This window comes from Urocampus carinirostris, chromosome 11, assembly GCF_059441175.1.
Source record: "Urocampus carinirostris isolate Australia breed hairy pipefish chromosome 11, RoL_Ucar_1.0, whole genome shotgun sequence".
In the NCBI taxonomy this organism is placed as follows: Eukaryota; Metazoa; Chordata; class Actinopteri; order Syngnathiformes; family Syngnathidae; genus Urocampus; species Urocampus carinirostris.
The window spans coordinates 25,709,362-25,716,537 of record NC_142359.1 but is presented as its reverse complement, the minus strand read 5'-3'; the positions used below and the strand labels follow the sequence as shown (position 1 = coordinate 25,716,537).

Here is a 7,176-nt window from a genome sequence, read left to right as displayed (position 1 = left end):
CAACTCCTTCACAAAACATGAATGTGAAAAATGGCACAAAAGATGAACGTGAGCGCCTCACTTTCCAGACTGCGTACGTGCGGGACTGAAAATGCTTTGAGATTAACACAGAAAACCTTTTTTTCCACTGGATTGTGAAACTTGGCACCAATCTCACCCAAGGTCAATTCAAACAAATTCAAAATATTTTTGCCACAATAAAAGCAACGATTGACTTTCAGTTCAACATCCCATTGCCTTTTTTGTTCACAACGTGGGTCAGCCACGTGTTTAACATGAGTGGCTAGAAAAGGAAACCGTGAAAAAAGGTCCAAGATGACAAGCCCCAGATGCAATGGCGGGTTTCACTAAAGGTAGGTTTATTTGTATACAGCAGCAACAATAACGATAGTGTTTAGTGGCAAACCATAGCCTCAATCCAGGAGGCTGACCAAAGAAGGAAACAGTGGAAAAAAGAGGCCCGAATAGTTGAACTTGCCAACGTTCTCTTGCATGAGCCGCTGTGGAAGTTGGGTGACACTGAAGGTGATGGCAGGAGTAGCTAACAATAATACCAGCTAGTAGCAAACCATTGCTTGCAGCCAAGTGGCTAACCCGAGTGGCTAGAAAAGGAAACAGCAGGACTAAGTGGCTAGAGAAGGAAAACAGGAAACTAATGAACTTGTTGTTGTGTATGTAGTAGAGTTGTAGCAGGATTCAGAGACAGGCACGTACGGTACATTCATAGAGTGTTTACTTAACTTCTTCCTCGGTGGTTCTTAAGCACAAGTACAAAGCTGCACATTGGTATACAGCGACACAGCTGGAAGGGGAGTGTATTACACGACACCTCATATTCCCTTTTTGTTAGAATAGGACACAAACAGTAGCATTAATCTGAAATACGCAATAACTCTTCGGTAAGTATGATCTTATAGAAAACATACATTTCAATATTCAGTACCAGATTAGAGGTTAATATTTATCAAAGGTAAGCAGTAATGTAAGGAACTATACTGTAATATCGGTAGGCAAAAGTGTGTAAACCTTGTAAACGTAAGTAGACTGTATGAGGATCACATCATAAAACATACATGTCAATTTTTTTAAACAATGAACATTCATCATGTCTTTTTCTTTTTTTTCTTTTTTTTTTGAACATCACCTCATCTTTTGTGTGTCTCTTTTCTTTTTTTTTTAAGTCACGTAATCTTGAAGCCATGCAGGAGCATGTCGTATTCTCGGTGCACTAGGAGAGGGATGTGGTGAGGGCAAAGTTTCAGTTACAGGTTCAGGTGGCTCAGCACCATGGTTGCTTGGCAGGAGGCAATCTTCAGCATTAGTAGGCTGTTGCGCTAAAGCAGCAGCACAGGCGGAAGAATGGGCAAGGTGGAAAGAATTCCACACCTTTCCATCAGACAGCAGATAAGTGGCTGGACCTTTTTGGGCTACCACCGTCAGTGGCTTGGTGAACTTTGAGTGTCCGTTGGCAATGATTCCAGGTTTGCGGATGCGAACTGCAAAGCCAATCTGGAAGCTGGGTGATTTTGCACCGCGCCGTTTGTCAGTGTATTGTTTTGACTTCCGTTGTTTGTTTTGTATGTTTTGTAGCATGTTGCCTTTGTCAGCAGTGGGGCGCATGGAGTGAAGACCTGTAATGTGAAGCTTTGTATTCAGTGGTCTACCATGCAAAAGTTCAGCGGGGGATACTGAAGTCACGGCATGTGGTGTGGCTCTGTAAGCGTGTAAAAACTCAGTGAAGAAGGCTTTCAGTGGTTTGCCTTCGATGTTGGCTGTTTGTAGACAGTCCTTGAAGACTCTGTTGAAACGCTCGATTTCACCGTTGGCCTGTGGGTAGTACACAGAGCTGCGACGGTGTGTGATGTTCCTGTCACTAAGGAATGTTTCAAACTCGGTCGACAGGAACTGAGGGCCATTGTCAGTAACTATTTCCTTTGGATTACCTTCTCTGCTAAACACAATGGAAAGAAAAGTCATAACAGAGGCAGAAGTACAATTTGAGCAGAAGGCAATCTCGGGCCATCGGCTGTAATAGTCAATGAGGGTGATGGCGAAGCGGCAATCAGCAGGCGCAGAGTGAATAGGACCAACAATGTCCACAGCAACCTTTTCCCAGGCAGCAGTTGGGGTAGGCACAGGCTGTAATGGGGCAGTACGTGTGGTTGCGGTTTTGTCATGCTGCAAGCAGGTAGTGCATGATTTGATGGCGAGCTCAACGTGAGAATCCATTCCAGGCCACCAGTACAAGTCTCTCAGTCTTTGTTTTGTGCGAACAATCCCTTGGTGTGTAGCATGAGCAAGTTGGATCATTTTTTTCTGTAGCTGTTGTGGCATCACAACACGATGAGTGCCACGCACAATGACACTGTTCTGCACGGCAAGCTCATTTTGCACACGGAAGCATGGCACGATGAGGGGGTCAAGGCCTTTTGCAGTACGAGGCCATCCCTTCTGCATGTAGTGTCGCACCTTCTGTAGCACTGGACATTCCTCACACGCACTGGAGAGCTCATCAGCAGTGACTGCAGCAAAATCAGGAGACACAGCAGCCACCATCTCTAACTCTATTTCCTCGTGGTCGTATGTTGTATTTGTTTCCAGTTTCGTCAGCTCCTCCGACACCTTGTCACGCATGGCATATGGGAGTCTGCGTAGCTTTTGCTGGACTAGAGGGATGTCAGCATGCACTTTAACTTTGTGCATAAAACCTGTGGCAACGCCTAAAGCATTTGTAGTGTTCATGGTGTAACTCATCTCCGATGCAGCAGGTGTTGCAATCTGCCCATCTTTTATGTGGAGGCGAAGTGCAGCGAAAAGGTCCATTTCCAGGAGTGGGGTACCATCAGGAACTATGTAGAAGTCAGTATATGCACTCTGGTTGCAGTATGTAGCAGTAGGTGGAAGACAGCCCAACACTGGAATTGGCTTCTTCATGTAGGTCACCAGACGTACAGTAGGCTTTGAGAGAGGCATGTGCATAAATGAATCTCTGTAAATTCTCTCTGGTAGGATTGAGACTGCTGAACCAGTGTCCACAAGCAGGTCAGTAGTAATTGACTGTTCATCATTCGCATGGAGAGCAACTGTACACGTAAGGCGCTTTGGGACTGCAGCTGTAGGGGCTACATGACACACAGTAAGGTCCGGGACAGTAACTTCTCTCACTGAACGAGTCAGAATTTCGCTGCGGCACACTTTACCAAAATGTCCAATTTTCCCACATTGGTTGCATTTTGCATTTTTAGCAGGGCACTTGGGGTCATTTGCTAGATGAGAGTTGGAGTCACAACGGTAGCAGATTTTGTGTTGATTCCTTTTATCTTGATTCCTTTTATCTCTCGAGCGCTGTGTAGGCGAACTGATCCGATTCCTTTGGTTTTGATCTTTTTTATCTCTTTGTCGCACGAACTTCACAGGGACGTCGGGCACGTGCACAGGAGCAATAGCGTTAGCCTCTGACATAGCAGATTCGATTTGTGTAGCAATAGTGATCGCTTTGTCAAGTTTTAAGTCCGTTTACAACAGTAAGCGTTCTCTGATTCTCGAAAAGGACATCTTCTCAATGAATGTATCCCTAATCATATCATCAGCAAACGTGCCAAAGTCACAGTTAGTAATTAATTCCCTCAATGCAGCAATGAACTGAGCATTGGTCTCGCCCGGTCTCTGAGCACGCTGACGGAACTTGCTATGCTCAGCCACGACATTCATCTTCGGTACAAAGAAAGTTTTTAGCGCATCACAGGCGGATTTGTAAGAAGTGCCAGTTTCGGGAAGGGAAAGAAAAATTCTCTGTCCTTCTGTGCCTAAACAGTGCAGTAGTAGTGCGCGTTTCCGTTTGTCCGGCATGTCGTTTGCAGTCAATGCTAGCAGGTAATTTTTGAAAATCCGAATCCACGTGGTGTGCAACATCGTAGGCTTACCCGGGGTTTCAAGCAAAGCAGGGGGTTGTGAGATTCCGATACAAGTCATCCTCGACGCCAATATGTTGTGTATGTAGTAGAGTTGTAGCAGGATTCAGAGACAGGCACGTACGGTACATTCATAGAGTGTTTACTTAACTTCTTCCTCGGTAGTTCTTAAGCACAAGTACAAGGCTGCACATTGGTATACAGCGACACTGCTGGAAGGGGAGTGTATTACACGACACCACACTTGTTTTTTGCTAATCATTGAAATTGTGTTTAATTTCAATGGATGAAGAATTTGGACACCACATGGTGTCGCTGTCACTTGAAAGTTAGCCTTCAGTTCTATCAACATGGACTCTGGTTTGTATTTACCTGTTTATTGTGATGTCCCCTGATTGGTTCTCGTAAAGTTCATTTGCGCGTGGATTTCACAACAACCCGAACTTGACGTTGAGGTGACGTCCGATGACGCATTCAAAGTCGGCTCAGAGAGTTGGATAAACAAACACCTGGAGTGACGTTTGGATACTGCTTTTTTTTTTTCGAAATAGTCGACACCCAAAAAACATTGTTGAGTAATCGTTGACCTTTGAACTACTTGCGCTAAGCAATATTTAATAGTTCATATTTTGGAACTTTTAACAAAGCGGGAGGAAAATTGTCCTGCTGCTTATCAATAACTCCCTCTACCGACACAGAAAATTCAATAAAAAGGCGGGTCAACAGAGTTTTCTATGAGCTGCAGTTTTGTTGGAGGAGGGGCTACCATGCCTGTTTTAAACACAGCCATTAAATACACCTTTAACTGGTATTTATCGCCCTATAGTGGTTACAAAACAAACACATTATTTACAGTGAAGAAAATAATTCGTTGAACAATCTGCTATTTTGCTATTTCTCCCTCTTATAAATCATGGAGCGCGGTCTGACGTTTTCATCATAGGTGCATATCCACTGTGAGAGAGACAAACTAAAAAGAAAAATGCAGAAATCACACCGCATGATTTTTTTTGTGTGATATAGCTGCAAATGTATTCGAACACCTGAGAAAATGAATTTTAATGTTTGGTACAGTAGCCTTTGTTTGCTTTGACAGAGGTCAAACATTTCGTGTACTCTTTCACCGAGTTTGCACACACTGCAGGAGGGATCTAGTCCCGATCCTCTGCACAGGAGCATCTGGTTTTGGCTTCAAGCTAGTTCAAAATGTGCAAGCAGGTCAGGAAAAACAGTATTTAGGTTGACATTTATAATCACCATCTTCAAAATTGAAATCACCATCTTGATTTTGTCACAACTATTTGGACTCATTTCTGACCATTTGTTCTGTCTTGGGGCGGCACAGTGGTTGGGTGGTTGGAGCGCAGCCCCACGCAAGGTCCAGCTACCGCAGCTTACCGTGTGGAGTTTGCATGTTCTTTCTGTGCCTGCGTGGGTTTCCTCCCACATTCCAAAAACATGCCTTTTGATTGGCCGGTTCGAATTGTCCCTCGGTGCGAATGAGCGAGTGAGTTGTCTTTCCCTAAGACTGACTGGCAACCAGTTCAGGGTGTCCCCGGCCCACTGCCCTAAGATAACTCAGATGGGTTCCTGCAGTCCCACGACCCTATTGTGGATAAGCGGTGCAGATAATAGTTGGAATGGATGGATGTTTGGTCTTGTTGGGCTAAAAATAAAATTCCGCAATTTTAAAAGTTAAATAAAATCATAGTCTTGATTCTGTCACGATTTAAAATAAAAAACTGGTCCAACTTTCAAGGTTCTCTTGGTATTATTCAAAATCATACATGGACTTGCTCCCTCATATCTTTCAGATTTGATTTCCCCCTATGTTCCGGTCCGAAACCTTTGTTATGAAAGCGCTGTCTACTGGTGATCCCAAGAGCCAAGAAGAGACCCGCAGGGTCGAGAGCGTTCTCCATCCGGGCACCGGTGCTGTGGAATGCTCTTCCCCCTGAGATCCGATCCGCAACCTCAGTGGAAATGTTTAAATCTAAGCTTAAAAGACACTTCTACTCTATAGTATATGAAAAACCTTTATTTTTTGTTGACAATATATCTGTACTATTTGTAATTGCAACATCCATTGCAGCCTGGTCATCCTGAAAGGGGGATTACCACATGTGCGGTCCCTTCTCAAGGTTTTTCAAGTTTTTCCTTGCCCTCAAGTTGGTTTCAGATCAGGGGATGGTGTAATAATAGTCTGAAATAATAGTCCGTGCAATAACCTGTGCGGCCCCTTGAGACTCTTTGTGAATAAGGGCTGTACAAATAAAAAGGATTTGACTTGACTCGTTGAACTAAAAGAAAGACATACTTATACAATTTTTTTTTTAAAGTAAAATCACGATCATGATTTTGTCATCTCGTTTGAACCTTAATACCATTCTTTTCAATATATAAATACCATTTCTTATATTTTGTTAGGCTAAAAATAAAATATCACAAAGTCACAATTATTTTAAATTAAAATGACGATCTACATTTTTGTCACCATTATTTCTTTTGCCCTTTCACTAAATTGGTCAATTTTAACCATTCTTGTCGAGCTGAGAAAACAAAATCACAGTTTCAAAGAAAATGATTTATTTCATCACCATTATTTTTTAAAAACGTTTTCAATACTCATTTTCTCATTTCTGACCATTTTCTCGATCTTATTGAGCTAAAAGGGAAAAACATTTATGATAAAAGATCACAATCGTAAATTTGTCATGATTGTTTTTGCAGATTAAAAAAAATACTCTTGTAATTTCTGACCATTGAAAAAAATCATATCACAATTTAAAAAAAGAAAATCACATTCTTGTTTTTGCCCCACTTACAGTAATTAATAGGGAGGATGATGGGATAGGGAAAATAAGCGACTGACTATCCCTTTTCCAACATGTTATGATCACATTATTTTGTTGTTGAGTCATTGTTTTTATTTTAATGTTCAAAATAAAGTTTTCATTCATTCATCTATTTTCAGAGCTGGGAATTAAAATAATTGACTTTGGGGAATTCATAGAGCAGGGAATTCAAATAACCAAACTTTCAAGAGTCTTCAGACCCGGTAAAATAAATCTATTTTGTGGGAGTCTGGGGAGGGCTTTGTCAAATAGGTTATTTTAATTGTATTTTGGGGGATTCCAAAAATACACTAGTCTATTTTTCGGGATTCCTCAGTTCTGGAAATTGAAACATTCAGTTTTCGGGCAGTCTGAGAAGCAGAGAATTACAATCATCTAACAAGAGAAGCTAAAAGCATTCATCAACACGT

General features: G+C 42.2%; 1 protein-coding gene across 1 annotated transcript in view; it reads right to left on the bottom strand.

The window, feature by feature from the left end:
- Positions 1-7,176, bottom strand: part of LOC148356913 (ATP-binding cassette sub-family G member 1-like) — a 162,937-nt gene that overhangs the window by 20,676 nt on the left and 135,085 nt on the right. The window lies entirely within an intron of this gene.